Source organism: Pavona decussata, unplaced genomic scaffold, assembly GCF_977016875.1.
Source record: "Pavona decussata unplaced genomic scaffold, jaPavDecu1.1 SCAFFOLD_41, whole genome shotgun sequence".
Taxonomy (NCBI): domain Eukaryota; kingdom Metazoa; phylum Cnidaria; class Anthozoa; order Scleractinia; family Agariciidae; genus Pavona; species Pavona decussata.
The window spans coordinates 739,932-766,716 of NW_028145463.1; the positions used below are offsets into that span (position 1 = coordinate 739,932).

Below are 26,785 nucleotides of genomic sequence, written 5' to 3' on the forward strand. Positions count from 1 at the left end.
AGGCAACGTATGTCAAAACTAATGTCATTCCACAAGATAGTAGTTGAGGGAAAAAAAGATCTTTTAAAACGTTCAGTGCGGCTTGCGAGAAGAGAGTAATTTGATGCCGTACGTAAGGAGTAAGTTGTCCTTTCACTACTTGTAAGGGTAATAAATCAACTAGATAACTAGGACAAAAATTATTAACGATCTTAAAATATAACAGCAATTTATGAATGGCTCTTCTAGTTTTGAGATCTTCCCACCCAAGTTCTTGCATAAGACGATGCTTGTTGGTCCCCTTCATAGCCCCGGTTACGATTTTAGCTGACTCATATTGCGCATGCTCGAGGAGATGGCTTTCGCTTTCAGTACATCCGTCCCATAATACGTCAGCGTATTCCATTAGAGGACGCACCAAAGATTTGTACAATTTTCTTAAAGTGGTTCGGTCAACCGTGTACTTGATACCTTTTAGAATATTAAGCCTTTTGCATGTATCTCTCTTATTATTTGTCCTATGCTGCTCCTTTTTTTTAATCCAAAGCGTATTGTTTTCCAAATTCAGCAATAGTTAAGTCTTTTTAATACGATTTATAGTTTTTGAGTTTTGACGTTGCGCGCACAAGTAATTGAAATTTTCCGGTGTGTAGTTTAACAAAAATTGATTTACACGTTCACAAGCTTTAGCATTCATTTGCCTCTATCTCTCACATTATTTGACCTAAACTGCTAATTTTTTTTTAATTCATATTATATTGTTTTCCAAATTCAGCAGTACTCTAATCTTATCCATACAATTTATAGTTGTTTAATTTTGACTTAGCGCGAACAAGTAATTGAATTTTTCCGGCGTGTAATTGAACGAAAATTCAGTTACGCGTTCACAAGCTGTTGCATTCATTTGCATGTATCTCTCTTATTATTTGTCCTATGCTGCTCCTTTTTTTCTAATCCAAAGCGTATTGTTTTCCAAATTCAGCAATAGTTAAGTCTTTTTAATACGATTTATAGTTTTTGAGTTTTGACGTTGCGCGCACAAGTAATTGAAATTTTCCGACGTGTAATATAACGCAAATTGCGCTACGCGTTCACAAGCTGTTGCATTCAATTGCCTGTATCTCTCTTATTATTTGTGATATGGTGCTACTTTTTTTAATGGATAGTGTATTCTAATCCAAATTTAACGAAAGTTTAACCTTGTTCATACGATTTATAATTTTTGAGTTTTAACTTAGCGCGCACAAGTCTATGAATATTTTCGGTGTGTAATTTAACGAAAAGTGGGTTACGCGATAGTTCAATCTTATCCATACAATTTATAGTTTTTGAGTTTTGACGTTGCACGCACAAGTAATTAAATTTTTCCTGCATGTAATTTAAGGTGGGGGTTTACCTGAAAGCCGTTTTCACGCCGCTTAAAATCGGTCAAATGGAAATATCTTGTTTGCATTTCAAGCAATACAAAAACCCTCCATTCATAACACAAATCAATGATTTGGGCTGTTTTATGAATTTTTGGGTAGTTTTTAGGTATATTTGGAAGGAAATAATTTTTCTTGAAGGATTGGTAAAATGAAAAGAAATAAGAAATGTTGAAGATTTAGTGAATTTTTAAAATTAGAATTTGTAGTTAATAATTAACAGACGGATACCAAGTTAGTCCACTAACAACCTGGGGTGCTCTTGCGTGGTTATTGACTGTCTGTTAGTGTTTCAAAAATCATTTTCTTTCTTCTATCCATTCTTAAAACCTCTTCAAATTTCATTCAAATTCAGGTAGAGCCCCACCTTAACGAAAATCCAGTTACGCGTTCACAAGCTGTTGCATTCATTTGCCTGTATCTCTCTTATTATTCGTGCTATGGTCCTACTTTTCTTTTAATGGATAGTGTATTCTAATGCAAATTCAACGAAAGTTTAAGCATTTTTATACAATTTATAGTTTTTGAGTTTTGACTTATCGCGCACAAGTCATTGAATATTTGCGGTGTGTAATTTAACAAAAATTGGGTTACGCGTTCACAAGTGGTTGCTTTCGTTTGCCTCTATCTTTCTCATTATTTGTGGTATTGTGCTATTTGTTTTCTAATGGATAGTGTATTCTAATCCAAATGCAAGGAAAGTTTAAGCTTTTTCATACAATATATAGTTTTTGAGTTTTATCTTAGCGCGCACAAGCAATTAAATTTTTCAGGTGTGTAATTTAACGAAAATTGATTTACGCGTTCACAAGCTTTTGCATTCATTTGCCGCTATCTCTCACATTATTTGACCTAGGCGGCTACTTTTTTTTTTAATTCACATTGTATTGTTTTCCAAATTCAACAATATCCTAATCTTATCCATACAATTTATAAATTTTGAGTTTTGACGTTGCGCGCACAAGTAATTGAAATTTTTTTTGTGTGTAATTTAGCGCAAACTCCGCTACGCGTTCACAAGCGGTTGCATTCATTTGCCTGTATCTCTCTCATTATTTGTGCTATGGTGCTATTTTTTTTTAATTAACAGTGTATTGTTTTTGAATTTTAACAATAGTTTAAATCTTATCCATACAATGTACAGTTTTTGAGTTTTGACGTTTCGCGCACAATTAAGTAATTGAAATTTTCCGGCGTGTAATTCAACGCAAATTGCGCTACGCGTTCACAAGCGGTTGCATTCATTTGCCTCTATCTCTCTTATTATTTGTGCCATGGTGCTACTTTTCTTTTAATAAATACTGTATTCTAATCCAAATTCAAGGAAAGTTTAAGCTTCTTCATACAATTTATAGTTTTTGAGTTTTGACTTAACGCGCACAAGTCATTGAATATTTCTGGTGTGTCATTTAACGAAAATTGGGTTACGCGTTCACAAGCGGTTGCATTCATTTGCGTCTATCTCTCTTATTATTTATGCTATGGTGCTACTTTTTTTTTAATTCACAGTGTATTGCTTTCCAAATTCAGCAATAGTTTAATCTTATCCATACAATTGATAGTCTTTTAGTTTTGACGTTGCGTGCACAAGTAATTGAAATTTTCCGACGTGTAATTTAACGAAAATTCAGTTACGCGTTCACAAGCTGCTGAATTCATTTGCCTGTATCTCTCTTATTATTTGTCCTATGCTGCTCCTTTTTTTTTAATCCACAGCATGTTGTTTTTCAAATTCAGCAATAGTTTAATCTTTTCCATACAATTTATAGTTTTTGAGTTTTGACGTTGCGCGCACAAGTTATTAAAATTTTCCGACGTGTAATTTAATACAAACTGCGCTACGCGTTCACAAGCTGTTGCATTCATTTGCCTGTATGTCTCTTTTCATTTGTGATATGGTGCTACTTTTTTTTTTTTAATTTATAGTGTATTCTAATTCAAATTCAACGAAAGTTTAAGCTTTTTTATAGGATCTATAGTTTTTGAGTTTTGACTTAGCGCGCACAAGTCATTGAATATTTCCGGTGTGTAATTTAACGAAATTTGACTTACGCGTTCACAAGCGGTTGCATTTATTTGCCTCTATCTCTCTAAATATTTGTCCTATGCTGTTCATTTTTGTTATAATGGACAGTGCATTCTTTTTCAAATTTAGCGACAGTTTAAGCTTCTTCATACAACTTATAGTTTTTGAGTTTTGACTTAGCGCGCACAAGCAATTGAGTCGATTCGGTGTGTAATTTAACGAAAATTGACTTACGCGTTCATAAGCTTTTGCATTCATTTGCCTCTAACTCTCACATTATTTGACCTATGCGGCTACTTTTTTTTTAATTCACAGTGTATTGTTTTCCAAATTCAGCGACAGTTTAATCTTATCCATACAATATATATTTTTTGAGTTTTGACGTTGCGCGCACAAGTAATTGAATTTTTCCGGCGTGTAATTGAACGAAAATTCAGGTGCGTGTTCACAAGCTGTTGCATTCATTTGCCGGTATCACTCTTATTATTTTTTCTATGCTGCTACTTTTTTTTAATCAACAGCATATTGTTTTCCAAATTCAGCAATAGTTTAATCTTATCCATACAATTTATAGTTTTTGAGTTTTGACGTTGCGCCTACAAGTAATTGAATTTTTTCCTGGGTGTAATTGAACGAAAATTCAGGTACGTGTTCACAAACGGTTGCATTCATTTGCCTCTATCTCTCTTATTATTTGTGCTATGGTGCAATTTTTTTTTTAAATCACAGTGTCTTGTTTTTTCAAATTCAGCAATAGTTTAATCTTATCCATACAATTTATAGTATTTTGAGTTTTGACTTTGCGCGCGCAAGTATTTGAAGTTTTCTGGCGTGTAATTTAACGAAAATTCAGTTACGCGTTCACAACCTGTTGCATTCATTTGCCTGTATCTCTCTTATTATTTGTGCTATGGTGCTACTTTTCTCTTAATAAATACTGTATTCTAATGCAAATTCAACGAAAGTTTAAGCTTTTGCATAAAATTTATAGTTTTTGAGTTTTGACTTAGCGCGCACAAGTCATTAAATATATCCGGTGTGTAAATTAACGAAAATTGACTGACACGTTTACAAGTCGTTGCTTTCATTTGCCTCTATCTCTCTTATTATTTGTGCTATCGTGCTATTTGTTTTCTAATGGATAGTGTATTCTTATCCAAATTCAACGAAAGTTTAAGCTTTTTCATACAATATATAGTTTTTGAGTTTTATCTTAGCGCGCACAAGCATTTGAATTTTTCCGGTGTGTAATTTAACGAAAATTGATTTACGCGTTCACAAGCTTTTGCATTCATTTGCCTCTATCTCTCACATTATTTGACCTAGGCGGCTACTTTTTTTTAATTTCACATTGTATTGTTTTGGAAATTCAGCAATACCTTAATCTTATCTATACAATTTTATAAATTTTGAGTTTTGACGTTGCGCGCACAAGTAATTGAAATTTTGCGGCGTGTAATTTAACGCAAACTGCGCTACGCGTTCACAAGCTGTTGCATTCATTTGCCCCCATCCCCCTTTATTATTTGTGCTATGGTGCTACTTTTCTTTTAATAGATAGTGTATTCTAATCCGAATTCAACGAAGGTTTAAGCTTCTTCATACAATATATATTTTTTGAGTTTTGACGTTGCGCGCACAAGTAATTGAATTTTTCCGGCGTGTAATTGAACGAAAATTCAGGTACGTGTTCACAAGCTGTTGCATTCATTTGCCTGTATCACTCTTATTATTTTTTCTATTCTGCTACTTTTTTTTAATCAACAGCGTATTGTTTTTCAAATTCAGCAATAGTTTAATCTTATCCATACAATTTATAGTTTTTGAGTTTTGACGTTGCGCCTCACAAGTAATTGAATTTTTCCTGCGTGTTTTTCAGGTACGTGTTCACAAGCGGTTGCATTTATTTGCCTCTATTTCTCTTATTATTTGTGCTATGGTGCTACTTTTCTCTTAATGGATAGTGTATTCTAATCCAAATTCAACGAAAGTTTAAGCCTCTTCATACGAATTATAGTTTTTGAATTTTGACTTAGCGCGCATAAGTCATTGAATATTTCCGGTGTGTAATTTAACGAAAATTAGGTTACGCGTAGTCACAAACGAAACTTTCTTGTGTCCCAAATGTAATGTTGGAAACCAGTCAATATTAAATTTATCCCAGCTTTAAGCCGCTTTTTCTGAAACAATCGTGCTCTAAGATCTCTTCAGTGAGGTCGTTACGACTTATCGCTGAAATCCAGCGCGATCTTCTCTCCTCTGACAATTCTTGAGCTTTTTAACCCTGATTTGTAACGATGGAAGGCACCCTTGCAAAGTATATCCTTTTGTCTCGTCCACTTTTCCTGCCACAGCCAACAATCAGTGACAAAACCATGTTCTTCGCAAGCGCCGCTACAATTTTGGTACACCAATATGGCGGCGTAGCAACGGTAGTCAAGGATTTGGTCACGTGAGTGAAAACGATCTATTGCTCTCGAAAGCAAGAGACAACAATGATAAGCTTTGTAAAGACGAGGATCTGTTATACCCTCATATCCGTGCAATCTTCACGTAGCGGGATACGATAGCAGAAGCATTAATTCACGAGTTAAGAAAGCCACGGATCCTGTATCTTTAAAGATAACATTTATTTAGCGCTACCTAAAATCTCGAAGTCAATCTAAGCCGATAAGCCTTAACAAATGCCACAGAGCTAGCATACACAATGGCATATCAAAACCTAATCCTTACGGCTCTTAGTGATCAGTAAGAAACCCTCCATTCAGTATATTTGGGAATTCTCCTCACGATCAAGACAAACACCATTAAGAGCGGTCGCATCACATTTTAATCTAAAGGGAAGATTCTCTTATGCAAAAGGAAAATCGCTTAAAGAATTGCTTGTAAAACCATAACTGAAAAGGCTTTTATCAACACAACGGACACACAGTGGAACTCTCGCAGGTCTGTCAAACCCACTGATTTTAACACACAGAAATGAAGTCAAATGCCAAAATTCAGAAATAACATGCAGATATTTTCTGTAGCGTTTACGAGTTTTGACAGTTTTATATCTCAGTGATCAATTTGATCACGCAAATTTTGGTCAATTTTTAGATCTTAGCTTCAATCTTGAGATCTTCGTTTTTTCCGCGGTGATCTTCGCGTCTTCGGTTTCTTTGGAAATGCCCATAGAAAGGCTGTTGTATGGAAGAGTTATCTTGAAATAAAAGTCAAGAATCACAGTTCTACTTAGGAATGAACATTTTGTCAGAGTTGAATTTAAAATCTTCAATTTTTAATCTTTTAGCCTGTTTAGACCAGTTCAGCTACCTCCATTCTGAAATCTTAAAGTATGACCATACAAATAAAAGCTACTGAGCAGTACTTTTGGTTTCCAGTGATACTGTTTGGTACCGTACATAGTTGTTCTAACTTTTGAGTCTGTGGAGAAAATCTTGAACGTTTCCAATATTTGCGGAACTGTAGACCATTTTTTTATTTGTCAGCTTTCATAAACCAGACGTTAATGTTTATCCTGGGTTAGCCTAATCGTACTTGGAACGACTACTATGATGGATGCAGCATGGGAGATTGACTTCTTGGTCTCTGCGTTCCACCGCCAAAATATGTCTTGGGTACAAACCGAAATATTCCACATCGAAATCGAAGGCTTCAAGTGTGAACGGTTTCCACTTGACTAAAGAGGGGAAAACCCATGTCGATTGTGAAACAGATTTAAATGAAAACTATTCAGCACTGTCTTTTTTTGGAGATATCTATTTAAAGGTGTAAATCATTTAGCCAGTTTAGCAGGCGCTGTTAAGGCGGGGGTCAACCTGAAAGCCGTTTTCACGCCGCTTAAAATCTTTTACGTTTCAAGCAATCCAAAAACTTTCTGCTCATCCCGTGAATCTGTGTTGTGGGATGTTTTGTGAGTTTTTGGTTGATTTTTGGGTATATTTGGGAGGAGATAGTTTTCTAAAAGGATTGGTAAAATTAAGAGAAATAAGAAATATTGAAGATCTAGTGAAGTTTTAAAATTAGAATTTGACCGAAACCAAGTTAGTCCACTAGCAACGTGGGGTGCTCTTGCGTGGGTATCAACTGTCTGTTGGTGTTCCAAAAATCATTTTCTTTCTTTTATCCTTTCTTTAAACCTTTTAAAATTCCGTTCAAATTTACGTTTATCAAAGGGAAATCAGACGCACTCGCGAATTGCTTGGAACAACGCTCGCGTAAGCGTTTGCGCTCCCCTAGCTTCTCGCGCGTGCCCGATTTCCTATCCCCTCCCCTCTTCTTTATAGCACCAGACACGCAGGCTATCTGACAAATTGCAACAGCTCCAATATAAAACCCCAAGAAACAAGGACATTTATGGAAACTCGCAAACGTTTAAACACAGATCTAAGAAGTTTGAACGTGGTTTGAATGTTATTTAGGAGAGTTTACGGTTTCGCTGGGTCAAAACTGTATCACATTCTAGCTAGAAGACAGAGGGAAGAAATTAAGAAGAATTTTTTTTAGATTCGATTTTTCTTCAGTTATAATTCTAAATCGATCATTACTACCATGCACTCTTTATCAAGGGAAACTGTAATAATGGTATAAACAAATACATAAACATTGGTAAACAAGTTTCAGTCATTTTCGAGACTTAAAAGTTACCATAGCATCTGCATATAATGTAACCTGCTAAAAAGAGCCCTAATTTCAGTTTCCTAGTTTGGCAAAAAGCATTTACAAAGGAAGAGATTTATGTGACTTCGTCACTGACTTCATTGCCAAAGAATTTGGACGGTCAGTGCAAACTTACTTGTGGTCAGTTACATGTTTGTCGCCGTTGTTAGTTGTCGTTGTTGTTGTCCAGACAAGGTTCAAGGTTAATTTATTTCACACTATTTACATAAAATTAACATAGAAAGAAAAGTATAGTTACAACAGATGATTACAAGATAAAATAATTACAGTACAATTATAAAATGTGTGTGGTGGTCAAAGTAGCAAAGGCTTTCTAGTTGACCACCACCTACTTTTAAGTAAACAAAGAAATGACACTGAGCTTTATTGGGATACAGTCGAACCTGTATATAACGGCCACCCTCGGGACTTGAGGAACTGGCCGCTTAATACAGGTGGCCGCTTAATACAGGATCACTAAAAATACTCACTGGGCGTGGTCTAATGTCAATTTTAATGGCGTATCATACAAAACACTTCATGCAAGGAAACAATAGGACAATCAACACTCTTTCAAGCGGTCAATACTTCAACGTTCAGTGCCAACTTGTAACTTAATGGAATAATATACGTAACATTGTGTAAAAGTATTACGCAATAAATATAAATTGTCCTCTACTCTTCTACGGTATACAGTGCTCTATTTCTATGAGTTACAGTTCACAACAAAATATCTCATTCCGTCATTTAGTTGTTACGCTCAATGTTCAATGTCACATGGCTGAAGAACAAGCTAATTAAAGATGAATTCCTTGCTAGCACTAGAGAGTGAAGCATATTCAAAACAAACTTTTTTAGCGTTCGTGATATGGTGCTGTACTTCAGCACAGTGCGGACATCTCAAAGCGTTAACGATATTAAACGGCCGAGTATCAGCTTACAGTAACTTTGTACATATTATTCCTTTTTAGTGATGCCGGATCGCATTTTAAACACAATAAAATACCGCATTTAATAACGTATGGCTTAGTTTCCATTCAAGGGTGGCCGCTGAATACAGGTAAAAATAACAAAGAAAGACAAACATAGGACTGCTACAGGGTGGCCGCGGCCGCTTAATAGAGGTGGCCGCCTAATACAGGTAACAAATACAGTGTTTGTATGAGCGAACAATCGGGACTTTGAAAACTGGCCGCTTAATAGAGGGTGGCCGCTTAATACAGGGCCGTTATATACAGGTTCGACTATATTGCAAAATGTAAGAAATGTTTATAGAGCCTAGTACAAGAGAGAATTACATGTTGTAGGAATTAAAAAACTGTGGAAGATTGCTGGAACAGTTGATGGATTGTTATATAACTTAAATGCCAGTGAGCATATTTTGAATCTAACAACATTTTCAAATTTTAACAATAGACAGACACTAGGTCATTTCCGAGTTGCTTTGAACGTCATTATGAAAGCGAGGCTTCGTGCATAATTTATAATAGAAAAATTAATTTTTCAAACAAACATAATTTTGACATGAAAAGTTCAGCTTAGCAACTCGGAAATGGCCTAACGGCAGCAACCCTTGTTAGAATTTCTCTCGCTTTCTGGGCTTCGAGTCTCCGTTGACCAAAATAAACGAAGGTTCAAAAGACTGCCCAGCAGGGGACCCCGTAAGGCAGTTTCTAAGCGTTGCTATCTTGGATTTGAACGCCTCGAATAATTGACGAGAACTCCTTGATCTCCAGACACCCCATTTTTGTGAGTTAGATTTCTTGGCATGACCATGAAGTTCGAATATGAAGTTTCTGATCAAAAAGCGCTCCTGGCGAATTAAAGTTCGTCGGCGCCTTGGTATGGTTTGGTTGATTATTCCCTTAACAAAACCCTTGGGGTATATAGCCTTCGAAATTTTTGGTGGTGGTGGTAGTAGTAGCGGGGAGGGGGGGGGGGGGGGGGGGACTTATGCGGCTCTTTTCTCAAAACCAAATTATGTAATCTTTTGATACCCTTTTTCAGATAAGGCCTAGGCTGTTCAAAGAACTGGTAACTTTACCCAATGGATAAAATGTATTGGTGCATATACATTTTATCAGCTGGATTGCAATTAAATTTATCCACTGAATAGAGTTGTTCGCTCTTTAAACAACCTGGTGAGCTGCCCTCTAAAATTCACAGCGGCATTTTAATTTCTAGAATCCATCTCCGTTTCTGTAAAATCCATACCCGTTTTTAGACTTTCAGAGCACAATGGTTAAAATTTCTACCCTCTTTCAGACAAAAAAGGGCTCAAAAATCATACCGTTTGGGGCCGCATGCACATACTGATATAGCTTATATAGTAGAGTATCCCCGCCCCCCTCCCTTCTGGGCAAAAACGTTTTAAAAATGTGAAAGAAAGCCGTAAAAACAACAGAAAAAGCAGCAGCAGCATACATTGTTAGTGTCAGCTTTAGGCGCGATTTGATCATCATATAACCAAGAATGATCGTGAGTCAGAACAGGCTCTCACACGTGGTTTCATTCCAGATACCCGAAAGCGAAGCACCTGGAATTCGAAAACACCTTGAAGTTCGAAAACAAAATAATCATTTATTTTAGCTCGTTGACAAACATCATTCATTTTCTTCAAGAGTTATTCCCTCTTTTTGTAAACAGACCATTTGTCCATAAATGGATAAATAGAGGATATTACACGGCGACGCGAAGATATGAATTTTATTTTCGAATGGTAAAAACAACATTTTACGAACGAGCGCAGCGGATGAGTAAAATATTGTTTTTAACAAGAAAAAATAAAATTCTTATCTTCGTGCCTCCCTGCAATATCCTCTTTTGTTATTATATAGACACATCTATCGCTCGCCATTTTTCACCGACTGTTTTCATAAACAAGCGAGAAAGCGGGAAATGACTTCATCAATATCCTCACTAGTGAGGATATGGAGAAAACGCCACTCGGGTCCCGGAAGTAGTTTCGTATGAATTTTACCAGTGGTGTATTTTCCAGTAAAACACTATTGTCTAAAGCTTCGCTAGATTCGTGGTGCGGCGACATGCAGGGATGTGGCGTTGCCCAGACGTGAAAAAGAGTGATTTTTGAATGATTAGCTCAGGCCTACAAACAGGGGAGTACACAAATTAATAAGCTTTACATTCGAAAACGAAATATAGAGCTCGAAAAACGCGAAAAAAACAAAGAGACACCCAAAATACTTAAACTTGAAAACGAATCTACAGCCACTCCTTTGTTGATTTTGTTTGTTAAACGTCAATTCACGAGGAATAAAGCACACTCTTTCGTTGATTTTCGAGGTGAGTAATTTCTTACTAGCTGCGAATTCAGTATTTGAACTTTCTGTTTCTGAACTCGGTGACGCAATAGTTATTGCTTGAAAGTCTAAAAATAAAGTTAAAAAGAAACCCAAAAATATAGAAGACTTCCGCCGTTATGCTATAAAAAGACGCGTCCTCATGTATAATCCTCGAATTTGTTCTGGACTTAACGAATGTCGCGCAGTTTTGATTTAAAGTGAACTTTTAAACAAGAGGTAAGTTACAACCTGGCAGTTTTGAGATTCAGTCATTCCTTGGTAGCTGTTAAACGTTAATTTTTCAAAGTGATTACAATCATTATGTATAAGGTGCAATCTACACTCACTATTTTCGGTAAAATGTTGATCTCTATCCCGCCCTTGTACTTTGTAATATGCGTTGCCTAATGTGATTTTGGAAAGCCTGTTACAGGATAGTTATTTTACGAGTAACTTATTTATTTGTTTTGCATCAAATTACCTATTTGCTTGCAGAATCGTCATTTCAGCGAACTAAGTTGGTTGGAACTGACTCCAAGAAGGATCGATTTGGGAAGGCAGTCAACGGTAAGTCATAACGGCTTCGTATGCGCTTTGTTTAAGATCCACTGCTTTAGTCTACGCTTTTCACTGAGCAACTCCCAAAATTCCTCAAATTATGTTCCTCTGCAATTTAATTTGCAGCCTTACTAACACTCTCAATGAGTTGCCATAGTTTTTGAGTCAGCCGAATTAAGAGTCTCACAAATGTTTTAGTCTTCCTGAAGAGACTTGTATTTTGAATTTTACTTACCTATGAAGGATATTCATGAATCAAGATCTTTAGTTAAGGCAGCTTTTCTAGCCAGTAACGCCGCGAAACGGACGATACACTTACGCGAAAATGTTCGGCTCAGATTCAGTTGGGCGCTGAAGTCTAAACTCTATATTTCGCTTTGATATCTATAAAGTTTCAGGCAAAATCCAGTTAGCCCTCACATCCGAGTATGTATCTGTGAAACTGTAAATATTCATCCCACAACGGTAGATTGATGTGGGCGACAATTTTTAGTTTTCTTGTTATCCAAGCACGGCTTTCAGTTCCAGTAACGTCTACACTAAAAAGGGCAACTCTCTCTTAAAGGAGCCGAGTGTCACCTTAATATTTAGTGTCACTTTAAAAAGCTATAAATCATCTTTGTATCGATAGAACGTTGAAATATTGGTTCAGTTTTGTTAACAATTAATAACCTTACTCTTGTCCAGTATTAAAAATTATCTTCAGCTGCGGATGGCTAGGATGGAAATGGATTGCAACTTGAAAAAAATGGCCAATATTGCAAGTTCTTCCAGTGTATTATAGACGAATCGCCTAAAACTTTTTATAATTTGTTCTTCCTCGTAGAAATTTTCCTCCCGGTTTACTAAGAATAATCTCAAGTTAGAGAAAAGGGTTTTTGTCAAATATTTGAGCAGTTTTGTGCAACATACCACCCTTAGCTTGGTGCAGGAAAATGTGATCGCTTACGAGAAAAATCAGGATAATAGGCCTGTCAAAAGCTGCATGGATCCGCTAATTATTACTATTTGTTGATCAATGGAAATGAAGCAAATACACAAAGCTCCTTTGAGAAAAACTTATTCTAATTCAGGTAACTAGTACTACAGTACGCTACTCGCTTCTTCATTTTTTGTTTTTTAAACAAACCCAGATGCACGTTGCTCTTCGAAATGTGTTCCTTGTTAAATCACTTAGAATCAGTTTACCCAAACAAAACTTCCAATTAGAATCGGTCACATATGAAATTCTATACATCTGGTTTCTTCGTGGCGTTATATAGCTTCTTCATGAAATCCAGAATGCTCGATTGTTTCTGTGTTCTCAATCGACAAGAACATCATGGTGACTTTCGCGACTGCAGAGGACAACTCGTCGCAGCCCTGATAATCTGTGAACTCGGTAATACTGACTCGTAACTAAGATCAAAACTGATCCCGCTTTACTGTTCACACTGCCCGCACTAGTAAAGGAGGATCTTAGCTGTTGTCATCCGTCTTCCGTCTCTATCATCGCTGTTTAAATGAGTGGGAAGAATTTCATATAACTGTTGAAGTTACCATGCGACCATAATCTAGCAGTCGCCGTAGTTTTTTCAGTTGTGTAAAAAATATGTCAGCGTTATTACAGTGTTATTAGAAACTAAACTTTTCTGACATCTAGTAACGCTGGGATTTCGTAACTCTTTGTAGGTGGTCGCTTTAGATCCAGAAACACAAAAGAATTTGTCAAATTTCTCGGGCCTCGAAATTTGAGCAGTGGTCACTTACGAGGGAGTTTTTGAAACAGTATTTTACTGAGGAAAAAAAAACAGTTAAATCCAAAATGGTCCCTCACGAGGTCGCTAACTAGAGAGTTTTTGAAACAGCATTTGACTGAGAAACAAAACGGTTATTTACAAAATGGCCCCTCACGAGAAGTCTTGGCTTATCAGGGAGTTGACTCAGTCTAATAGCTGCTGTTTTGTGCAATAATGGAAGCAATTTGGTATCGACTAAAATGCTTGGTCTGTGGTTTAACATATCGTTCCCTGATGGTCCTTGATTCGGCAAACTATAAATTACCCATTAAGCATGGGTGTCTTCAACTTTAGAACTTTCTGTGCTAAAAATTCTACTACTTAAAAATAACTTGATCAACATAAGTCCTTCCTTTAGGTTTGTAATGGTATGCTTTGGCTGTAATGATGCGCTTTTTATCGGTAAAGCACGTTGTAAGATATTTTTAGTGTAGAGTAGATACATTATTGATAATACCCGACCTGTGAGAGAAATAAAGGGATAAGACATCTTCAAGAAAACTTCCGGGTCTTCAGGCAATGTCATCAATTGACAGAAAGTTTCGGGCATTTCGGTTTTAAAATTGCACTGATTTAAGGTAAACGAAATGCATCGTGGCGACTAATTCTAAATATTTATTTATTATCTGATGTTTACCTACGTCAAAACGAAATGTTGAAAATTTAGCTTTTCAGTGGCCAAATGTACAGAATCACATCCTGGGCAAAATTCCAATGTCTGTTGCGGTGATGTAACTATTCTTAATTTTTCAGTTTGCCTTGAGGTTTTTTTCTGGGCTTCTTCGCCACCTTTATTTTATTATTATCTAGCTGTCTTGTGATTCCTTTTATTGTGGCAAAAATAAACTTGAAACTTGAAACATAATAAATACATTATAATAAATTACATGTACATTACAAAATACAGTCAGCGGGTTTTTTCTTTTCTTTTTTTTTGTTTTTTGCTTTTTTTTTAATGTTCATCTTATGACAAAAAGTCCCAAAATGTTTTAGTTAACCCGTTTACATGATACATTTGAAAGGTCTTTTTACTACCACCTTTCTGTGAGCCTATCCACGTCAGCTCTTGTTTCATTTTTGTTGAATTTCAGACGTCATCCCAGATATTTCGCCAAAGTTGTCAATTATCGTAAGAAAAAGCTTTGAGAGATTCTACGTTTCTTGAAATCACTGTTGTATCGTCCGCAAACTATTTTTAAATTTTTAAAGGAATGCAAAGTCAAATTTCAATTCCTGAATATATTTGCTTGTCAAAGTTTCAACAAAAAAGAATATTTTCATTGGGTTATTGGCCGGTTTTCGGGCTGTAATATTTTGCTGCCGCTTCTTACATTTAAATTAGCTCTTACCTTTCCTTGTGCTAACTTTTGTTTTCCCATTTTGGCAGCTACTAGTTTTGAAGATAATGTCAGTAGACTGGATATTAATTGTTTGTTTTCAAATTTCTTATTGTAGAGAGTTTCTATCAAGTTTCCTGACGAAATTCCAACCGCATTTTGTAAGAGGTGAGTTAATAGCTTGTGTTAGGTTTTAGCCGATTGATTTGAAGGAGTTATTGACCAGGAGCAAGGAAATATACAATACATGGGATAACAAAGATTAGTGAGATGTCAAAAAATTCGTGTAAGGTGGGATCCGGCTCACTAATATTATAATATATTACTCACTATTATTTGGGAGTTTCTGAATTTCAGTTGGCTCATTCAAATGCTTCCTTTAACTGCATTCCAGTTAACTTGAAATTTTAAAACGACTCCCTGATGTTTTTATACTCAATCCCATTTGCTGACTGGGAAAATTATGTTGACATTTGTCTGTCGAAACGAAAATTTAAAACTCGGCCTTAATCGTGCCACGCTATACACGTAGCAACACGTAGTGGTAGTATGAAACAGCCATTTAGTAAGTTCAAAGATTTCTTATGACTCTTTGCGATGTTATTGAGAAGTTTTGTCGTTCTTAGTGCAGTGTTTCCTTGTCCTTCTGTAGTCGAGGCTCACAATGTCACGTCACAATCACTATTCCGTCATGTTATTGATTTTACATGAAAGCTTTAAAATTCTTTTGTGCCAAATGCGTTCGGGTTTTCTTGAACAGGTCGCAATAAAGTCTTGTCAGGTTTAATTTCCAGTTAGGAGCTATTTTATTTATTCGGGGAGAATTTATTCCGAGTGTGAGAACATTGGATATTCAAACCAACAAACAAAATGGTTGAGTCAATATCGTGTCACGTTGTGGTGAACACACTGATGCACAGGTTCCTCACGCGCGCTTGTCATGTATATGTCATGTGATAACTAAATTTGTTTACTGGGGATGTAAGGGGTACGAGGAGGGCGCCTTGTATATTCAGGTGTAATGAAGATGTGATTGTGTGACGCCTGGTGGAGAGGGTCGATGGGGGCAACTAGATTTACTTCTGAAAGTGTCGAGTACAAATACCTCAATATTATTCTTAATTCGAAAACCGTGCACCCAAAACTCAAAGTGAAGAAAACGAAGCTACCACAACTAGAAAGTGAAGCAACCGATACTGGGAAACGAAATATGTCGAAAACTCGTCAGCGAAGCACCTCAAATTCTAGGAATAGAAAAGGAAACGCGGAACTAACCCGAAAAAAAAACTCTCGGTTATTTTTACTACTTCATAAACATCATGCATTTGCGCTTTTTTTAAAACTAGGTATTAAAATACTGAGTTTTTATCGGTACAGCGAAGCACTTAAACCCAGAATGTGCAGTTCAACAGCTATTTCAACCTTTTTGGTCTTTGCTGTTTTTTGTTGTTGTCGTTGATTTTGTTGTTGTTGTATTTTTGTTTGTTTGCTTGTTTGTTTGTTTTTTGCCAGTCTGGATTTATTTTGGCTAATTAACCTTATCTAAGAAATGTTCTTTTATTAAAATAAGGGATAACTTTGTACTGTTATGCCTCTTCCTTGTTATCACCACCCAGTTCCTTTGTGAATGAATGGCTGAAACGACGTCTCGTTTTTATGATGTGATGCTGTCTCGACTTGATGATGAGGGCTTTGTGAATTACTTGTTCAGGGATGCACACCAAAAACTCGAAGACAAGCCAGCCCCAAATACAAGAATTTCTTCAAAGGGAAATCGAAACCACATGTTCCCTTTGTCTGTTTTCAAAGTCAACCCTCGACTAAAAATTGCTCCTCACTCGTGTAAGTCTAATTATTCCGTATTCCGTAGAGAATTTCATTTCTTTGATTAACATTAGTAACATTTAAAGTTTCTGTTTCGATTCTCGTTGCCGCAATTATTATAAGTACGTGACAATTGATCGAGCTAAAACTGAATGACATGCATGTTATTAGATGTAAATTACACCTCCCCAAGCACTCCTTCGTTTGTCTTGCCGTTGTAATTGTATGTCTGTAAATAACTTATTTACAGAGTCATCATTCCTGTTTATTGAGCTGATGTAACTGACTCCAAGAAGCCCCGATTTAGAGAAGCAGTGAACGGTACAGCCTAACGGTAAGTCATTTGCATGTGCCATGTTAATAAGACCAACTCGCTCAATTCCTCAAATGACGTCATGTTAACTACCAGCTCAGTTCCTAGTTTCCAAGGCAGCCGAGTCCAGGGTCTTGCAAAACAAGTCATTTCCAACAAGGCATTTGTTTTAAACTTTACTTAATTTTATTTATTGCTCTCATCGCCCTTGAACTTGAAGTTGCCACAGGTACGTTAAACGAATTGAAACAACAGAACATGGTTCTGTACTTATCCTTTCAACAAAACGGACAAAAGAGAAATGTAGTTTGCATCAAGCCCTTTTACAGGGATTCCGTGTCTGTCAGTGGAAATTTATGTGCGAAAGATATCAGAGTCAGAGAAATTAAGTACAAATGGGAAAGTTCTCAAACTTTCTCTTTTTCTAGGAGCGTCCTTGGTGAAACAAAGCACATTTGATAGGATTTCCGGTCATCATCTAACTAAATGGCGGAGGGCGAGTCAGAAGATATAGTGAAGCACATGCAAGAGCTTAGCATTGCGAAAACAATAGGCGATAGAGAGTGGGAGGAAAATGCCTATTATAAACTGGGTGGTATTTATTGCAGTCAGAATAATTTTAAACAAGCCATAGAGTATTACGAACAAGATCTTAATATTGCTAAAGAATTAGGGAACAGGTCGAAGGAGGGAGAAGCATATTGCCATCTGGGCAATGCTTATCACCGTCTAGGTGATTTTCAGCAAGCCGTAGATTGCCACAAACTACATCTTAGTATTGCTAAAGAATTAGGAAACAGGGCTTCGGAGGCAAAAGCCTGTTTCAATCTGGGCGTGGTCTACAGCAGCCGGTGCAATTTTAAGCAAGCCATAGAGTATCAAAAGCTACATATTAATATTGCTAAAGAATTAGGGGACAGGGAAGGGGAGGGAAGAACCTATTGTAATCTGGGCATTGCTTATAACAAGCGGGGTCACTTTAAACAAGCCATAGAGTATCACGAACTACATCTTAATATTGCTAAAGAATTAGGGAACAGGGATGAGGAGGGAATAGCATATGGCAGTCTGGGCAATGCTTATCAAGGTCTGGGTAATTTTAAACAAGCCGCAGAGTATCACGAACTACATCTTAATATTGCTAAAGAATTAGGGAACAGGGATGGAGAGGGAATAGCATATGGCAGTCTGGGCAATGCTTATGTAGGTCTAGGTAATTTTAAACTAGCAGTAGAGTGCCACAAACTACATCTTAATATTGCTAAAACATTAGGGAACAGGAATGGGGAGAGAACAGCCTATGGAAATCTGGGCAATGTTTATCAAGGTCTGGGTAATTTTAAACAAGCCGTACGGTGCCACAAATTACATCTTAATTTTGCTCAAAAATTAGGGAGCAGGGATGGAGAGGGAATTGCCTATTGCAATCTGGGCAGTGCTTATCACAATATGGGTGATCTTGAACAAGCCCTTAAGTGCTGGAAACAATATCTTAGTATCGCTCAAGAAATTGGGGCCAGGGATTCTGAGGGGTATGCTTTTGGACACCTGGGTGGAGCCTTTTTATCTTTGGGTGATTTTGAACAATCCATGGAGTACACGAAACAATGTCTTGGTATTTCGAAAGAAGTGGGTAACAGGGCTGCAGAGGGATATGGTTATGGCAAATTGGGCGATGTGTATTCCAGACTAGGTAATTTTAAAGAGGCAATTAAGTGTCTCAAACAAAGCCTTAGTATTGCAAAAGAGTTAGGGGACATTGTTCAAGAGGCAAACTCATGCTCTTTACTAGGTCATAATTATGAATGGGCGGGCTCTTTGAGTTTGGCACTTGATTATTATCGATCGAGCGTAAAAATCTTTGATGACTTAAGAGGTCGTCTTCAGTCAGAAGATAAGTGGAAAATAAGCTTTCGTGATCTCCACCAGTGTGTGTACACTTCGTTATGGAGAACTCTTGTGAAGACTGGAGAAACTGACGAGGCTTTGTGTGCTGCTGAGCAAGGACGAGCACAAGCTTTGATCGATGTTTTGAAAGAACAGTATGGAGTTGACTCATCACCGTTCGCTTCAGCTGAACCTAAGGAGACGATTACCTATATATTAAACAATTTAACTACAGAAACAGTTTTTGTTGCACTTGATACAAATGCGATCAGTTTTTGGTTGCTGCGAAGAGGGAAAGAGATTATCTTTAAGCAAAAGGAAATAGAACGTGATAGTTGCAAGTTGTTAATAGATGCTACTTTGAGAGATATTGGTGTAGGTTGTGTTCGGTGTATGTGCAAGGATCGGCCAATGGATGAAGTATGTGGGGACCATCCGTCGAACAGAGAAGCTGCTGAGGAAACAGACCAATCACCGACCTCCTCTGTCAATTCTTTGCGCCGGCTGTATGATGTTATTATTGGCCCCATTGCAGACTTGCTCGAAGGTGACCAGTTACTCCTTGTTCCAGATGGTCCATTGTTCCTGGCTCCTTACTCTGCGCTTAGTGAATCAATCAGGATTCACATTGTTCCCTCGTTGACCGCTTTACAACTGATCGCAGATGCGCCCGAGGACTTTCACAGTAGGAGTGGGGCGTTGCTCGTGGGAGATCCATGTTTAGAAGAAGTGACCAACCTTTACGGGGAGCCCGTTTGGAAGCAGCTGCCATTCGCCAGAAAGGAAGTGGAGATGATTGGAAAACTTCTGAAGACCACACCTCTCACCGGACGATATGCGACTAAAGACGAAGTGATGAAAAGATTTGGGTCGGTTGCTTTGGTGCACATTGCCGCACACGGGGGTGCTGAAACTGGAGAAATTCTGTTGGCCCCAAACCCAGGCTGGACATCCCGCGTCCCTGGGAAAGAATACTACATTTTAACAATGTCAGATGTGCAAGCCGTTCGTCTGCGAGCAAGACTCGTTGTGCTTAGCTGCAGTCACAGTGGCCGAGGAGAAGTCAAGTCTGAGGGCGTGGTTGGTATCGCGCGGGCTTTCTTGTGTGCTGGTGCTCGCTCTGTTCTGGTGTCACTCTGGGCGATTGATGACGAGGCCGCCATGGAGTTCATGAAATACTTCTACCAAAACCTAGCAGATGGAAAAAGCGCGAGTGTGGCTCTTCACCGGGCTGTTAAATCTCTGCGCGAGTCAGAGCAGTTCCGTGACTTGAAGTACTGGGCTCCATTTGTGCTGATTGGTGATGACGTAACGCTTGAATTTGGAGAAAAGAGATGAAACAGAATGGTAAGTTTAGTTTGTGCTTAACTTTAAACAGGGGTTATTTTGTGGTAAACAATTGCAGGGACACCTAACGGCAAAGAAAGCTCAATTCTTGCCAGTGGAATAGTTAAAAAATCTGTGTAAATGATATTATTTCAATAACCAAGCCTTCCGCTGTTCATCAAAACAAGGAAATAAGGATGCCACGAGTAGATGTTCGTTTCCGTTGTTCCTCGGAAAGCTTTCAGATTGCAGTTATCATTTATTTCTCGGCTACTTGTTTGTCAAGAATTAGTCTGAACTTTTTCTTACTACGCGCTCAGAAAGTGAAAAGCGACGTAAATAAAACGGCGTTCCCCACTATTTGATCGCCTGTTCTCGCACTGGTTAATGTTTCAACCGTTTGAGATAAAGAACGAATGTTTAAAGGTTGCCATTTCCCCTCAGATTTTTTACAATCGTACCTTTGAACTTTATGAACTTCATGACCTTAATGGGAGTCAAACCTCGCTCGACTTATGGTTCCGTTGAACGTTGTTTTCAATTGAGCCACCAGGAGTCTCGTTGATTAAGGAAAATTATTGCATTGTTACTTAAAAATTGTCGTGGGCTTCGTGGGTAGTGTCTTCAAATTTCTTCGTTTTTATCTCTCCCTTTTTTTCTGGCAAACAGAAAAAAAAATTTAAGCGCCTCACCTGAACTCCACAAACTTCTAAATTTAGCATCCTGATTCAGAGCCCCAAGCGAAACTAATCCCTCCTATCTTTTTTGGCAGAAGTGTCATTATCCTCAAGACAAGAGAGGACTACTGGGCGAGAAACTGATGCATTGTTGACGTCCATTTGGTGTGATGTAAACTATCCCGAGAACTTGTATGTAGTGTGAATATCTTGATGCAATGGTCGGATACAAAAACCCAGTAAATTAGTAGCAAATGAAAGGACAACAAAATGAGGTTACTGCATTAAGCCTTTGCTTTTTGTGGTTCGTAATATATCTGGAGCCGGAAGGACATGTACAGGCTTGTTTTTGGTACGCATTTTCCAAAATGGCACTTCACTTTATGAAGTTTTCAAATGTAATTTTGCTTCTTTCGATGTAACGTTAAGAAAACTGCACACATGAATTTGACGTCACATTTAATTTTTTATAGCTGCATAACAAATAACATAACAACATTGTAAAGATATTTTGAAGTCATTTCATAAATTTTTTATGTCATTACTCGATATCAGACAATATTGAGAACAAATTATTACTTAAATGTTAATTTAGAACAAATGTGGCTACTTAGGCCAAATTTAACGGTTTATCTACCCATACTTAGAAGCAAGAACTTTAATTTTTAAAAATGACGTTTGTCAGAGTGTTTTCAGTTTCGCATGTAAATATGATTTTCTCCAAGTGGTAGAAATTGCGTGTTCTTTTCTTAAAATACGATTATCTTAAATTGTGCTTGTCATTGTAACAAAGGACAGTCTCTAACATCCCCGTGCGTTTACAAAGTTAGAAAGAGCGCAAAAGACCAAGAAATCGGTTTTAACAGTCTAAGACTGCGAGTTAACTCATAGAAACCTGATTACAAGAGGGCGAAGACTCAAAAACTTAGTAACTTGTGTTTGAATAACAGCAACAAGTGATGTAGTTAGCTTTGACCGGCTAAATAGGCTCAGAAGAATGATGATGCAATTATTATCTTAGAGCTGATCAGGGCTCGGTTGTTTGAAATCCCATTAATTTTGAAAGAACAGGTTCAGAAATACGCTGGGTTCTTTTTTTTTTTTTCAAAAAAATTTCATTGCTTTTTGTTTTTCACAAGATGCCATAATCGAGTGGTCCTCTTATTTTCATCGTGGAATTATTTTATCTAAAGTCAAACATAAGATAATGTTTTATTACAGGCTTTTTTCCGTCCAGAGTGGACGTCAATTCTAAATTGGCGCAATGGTCCTTTAAACAACCTTGCGTAGATCCTTTCATGTATATATGTAAGTAACTAGGTATATAAGTAGGTATAGAGCACTCTTCAATTTGGTGTCGAAGTAATTTCGCGTTTGCTTTGGTTTTTCTTTACTATGTTTTCTGATTCGTCATTAAAACTCGCGGCACTTTCTCAACCAATGGGAAGCAAAGCCAAAGCGAATCGTGCCTTGATGTCCAACGTTTTCCCGCGCTTGGCCAACTGTTACAGGTTACATGTATTTGCTTTGAATTCTGATTGGTTCACCGAACTGTTTACATCTGTTCTGATTGGTTAGAGTACTTACTTTGTGTTTGACACATACTCAATTGAAAACTGCTCTATAAAGTCAGTAAGTAAGTAAGCTGTGTTTACATGATACTCGAACGACTTTCAAACCGGTGAATTCGTTTCCATATATAGTATTATTCATTATCAGTAAAAACGATATGAATTTTCAACCAAAACGTTTTACCGGACAAGGAATCTCAATTTTTGTAGGAAAATTCATTCCGGCGTCTTGTAAACGGGACATGACTGTTTGTTTCATATTTCTATTAAAGTTTCAACATTTCGTTACACAATGAAACCGATAGCTTCATCAAACCGGCTTTTGTTAATACGATGTCAGCAAGTGTTCAAGTCGTACGGGAGTGAAAGTCTAACCGGTATCGAGTAAACCACCCCACTATAGAACAATTAGTGTAGCGTATATAATGAGTGAGACTATTGTAAATATTAACATTAAAAAAGTGAAATCTTTAAAACGTGTTTGGTTTGAGAACAGTAGAATCTAAATATTTTATTTTATTTATTTTAAGCTGAGGGGGAGCCGTCGCGGAGATTTTGATGCATGTTGGCCAAAACAGCTTAAATATTTCACAAAGAACCTCATGAAATCGCTCTTAGAGCAGCGGGAGGAAGGTTTGAAATGATTTCTCCGGGTGAGAATAGAATACAATCAGTTTTAAATTCACACGAGGAACTTCAAAAGATTGGCCAATATTTTCAAGTTTCAATCCATTTCCATCTGAGCCATCTGCAGACAAAAATGATTGACCCTAGTTTTTGCATGTTCCCTAGAAGGGTTATTTGTAAAACAAAATTGAACTATTATTTTAATGTTCCCATCCGATACAAATATGTTTTTTCGCTATTCAAAGTGACACTAAAAATAAGTGACACTTCCTCTTTAAAGACCTCCGAAGCCACTGTCTAGGTCCTTCTTAGACAGATTTATACCCAGTCACTAACTTATGTTTGTGGGCCGAGAGAAGAGTGGGTACGAGAGTGGCCTTTATTCACTCTCGTATCCAATCTTCGCGAGCCATAAAGATAAAAATAGCGACTGTTTACGAGCATTATCCTTAGGCGGGTCACGAATAGACCAGCTTACAACTGAGCAAACAAAAGAAATCAAAAGCCTTTCAGTTTTACGTGCATAGGGAAGACTGGAACAGCGACTATCTTTCGACGCACCATCTTCGACATGCTAGATAAACAGCTGAAAGACCGTATAAAAAAATTAAACACTTATTGGCTAAACTGAAACTGAATGACAAATGCTCACCTAAAATGGCTGATAAATGTATCAACCTGTAAATTTTGCATGACTCTCAGAAAAATTCAAACTATTTGACCGCTTTCGGTCGGCTCTGTTCTGTAACTTCGGCTACAGAATTCAGCCGTTTTGTTCTCATGTTAAGTTTCCAAAACCACCGATTTAATTATCGATCTCGGATTGACTTCTAAATATCCCCCCACCACGTCACTCTGAAGATTAATAAACCCTTATTATTCCACTATGATGTCATTTCACCAAATAAGGTCAAGAGAACGCGCAAAATATGAGACCGTAATACACAGTAGTGTCCCGGTTTGACCGGTTTACAAGAGAGCGAATACGGACGGAAAAGGCAGAAAAAAGGAGCAACAATGGCTGGACTGGACGAAGAATAGTTTTTGAAACGATGCAAGCTCGAAAACAAGTTTTTAGCATGTCAATCACTTGTCATTTATCTTTTCATTTTATTCAATCAAATTAAAGACATTTAACTGGCTTTCTGTGTTGTTTACGTCATTCGTACGCGCCATATACCGACGGACAGTTAATGCCAGGTGTATTTCAAAACTGTTACCAAAACAGAGAAGCCAAAATAACAAAATCTTTTTGTAGTGGAATAATAAATCTCTTATTCGATGGTTTTACATATAATACTCGCGGACATTTTGCTCATTGCTCGTATTTTTCCTCACCCCTTCGGGGCTCGGAAAAATACTACGCAACTCGCAAAATATCCGCGCGTATTATACGTAAAACCATCGAATAAGATATATATCTCCCTTGCCCAAAGTCGAGTTCAACCGTAAATAAATCAGATGTGCTTACATCTAAGACTGCAGATGGCCCGTCGAAGGATAAGGTGTGCGTTAGCGCTGTGCACGTAACATTGAAAATGGCTGAAAGATACTCCAGTGTTACGCCTTCTGTCATTATACAGTGCGTTTATAGACCAGCCCTCCCCATCTTCATCTTACGAGATAGAACCCTAATAGATGTCTACAGGCATTACATCCATCGTATCAGCTATATGGAAAGCCATTCGGTGCAAATTGGTCAATCTCGTTGATGCGTCAAATCGAAATTATCGATTTCGATTTCTAACGGATAGTATTTTTCTGTTTCGCAAAGTAGTGTTTATTGTAAACAATGAAAAATTAATTTATTTAAATGAATGGTCCTGTCCATTTTAGCGTGGAGTATTATAAAATGGAGGGCTGGTTAATCATGTCTTATGTATAAGGGGGGTAAGATTTTATGTTTTCATTGTGCAGATATCTCCAAGATCTGTTTGGTGTCCAAATTTGATACAAATTGACCCAATATTGAGCGCGTAATGACTTCTTGTGCCACATGGCACTCTTGTACCGCTATAATATTGAAATCGATGGGGATGTTTAGTCGTTCCCTATATTATAGTCGGACCTCTGTTAAGGGGCCACCCTGGGGACTTTAAAAACTGGCCGCTTAATAGAGGTACAATAAAACTTGGGTAAAAATGGCAGTCAACGTAATTTTATTGCTTCTATATAGCAAAACGCTTGTTGAAAGGTGAACATTTTTAAAGATGAATGCAAAAATCATTGAAACAAAACATTAAGTGCCCTGTATTTGCGCATTTCAAGTCCGTGCAAAGTTCTAGCTCTAACACAGAGAGCACGTAGTCCTTTTCTTACATCAACAGTCTGTAAAAAATTTAGCTCAAAGTATTTTACGGACGATTTATTTCAAATAATCCGTCACTGCTGTTTGCCGTTGTAGAGCTCGGAGTAACGAGGAGATCAAGTCATTTGCCTTTCCGATAGATTAGGCAAGGTCCTGGTAACCGTGGAACAGGGCAAAGTGTCGGAGTTGATCGGTGTCATTATAGTGGAGATTAAATTGCAGTTCTTGTTCTTATCAGTTATCACCTTCATATTATCTGTCACCATTTCGCTTGAAAAGGTAATTTGCTGTAAAAAAACCAATAAATACTAAACTTGCAACAGCAAAAAGGTGGCCGCGGCCGCTTAATAGAGGTGGCCGTTGAATAGAGGTATCGAATACAGCATTTTACTGACAAATAATTCGGGACTTTGGAAAGTGGCCGCTTATTGGAGGGTGGCCGCTTAATAGAGGTCGGACTGTATAAAAAAGTTTAATATCAAACAATGAGTCCCACACCCCTGGGAGCATGATTTTCAAAGCCGCGTTCACTGCCGGTGTGTCTCGTAAAAGGTGGTTTAATTAGTCTCTCTGTTTCAAGATGCAAGTCTCCGGCTTTTTTAGGTGATCGTTATTACTACATCTTCTCCAAATGAGGGTGTAGCAAGATACGAAACTTTTGCCTGATGCAAGGGACCACACGACGCAAAATAAACTGTTCTGAATACGTTCCGTTGCCGGATCTCTTGCGGTGAAATGCACTTGCCAGACGTCACTTTACGTTTAAATAAACCAAACTGATTGCAGGGCTGACACTACGGCAAAGGGCTTATTTATTAGGGGCCAATATTTCAACTAGTACAACTAGTCTTCTTTAGGGCCAGAGTTACAATGAGAAAACTAACAGCTATTAAAAGTTTACATTTAAACGTAAACATAAACGGGTTAACACGATACGTTATATGAGCCTCTCTATGGGTACCCACAGTCTTCGTTTTCTTCGCGATTTTTTAGCCTGCGTAGCTGGCGGTTTTGGTGGGCGGGAAAGCCGGGCCAAAACGAGTGGTGCAGCTGCGGGTGAAATGCGGAGAGAACCGCGACAGTCGCGGCGAAGCCGCGTCAACGAGCGGCTTCGCCGCGAGGAACCCTCCCCCCATTTCGCCACTCGTTTTGGCCCTCGTGCCCGCCTTGCCGGTGACCGCCAGCT

General features: G+C 37.7%; 1 protein-coding gene across 1 annotated transcript in view; it reads left to right on the forward strand.

Annotated features, from left to right (window-relative positions):
• Positions 1–22,551, forward strand: part of LOC146482904 (tetratricopeptide repeat protein 28-like) — a 234,347-nt gene extending 211,796 nt beyond the window's left edge. The window contains exon 4 of the mRNA XM_085106548.1: positions 21,192–22,551. The gene's annotated coding sequence lies outside the window, so the exon portion shown is untranslated. The remainder of the gene's footprint in view (positions 1–21,191) is intronic.
• The last annotated feature ends 4,234 nt before the right edge of the window (positions 22,552–26,785 follow it).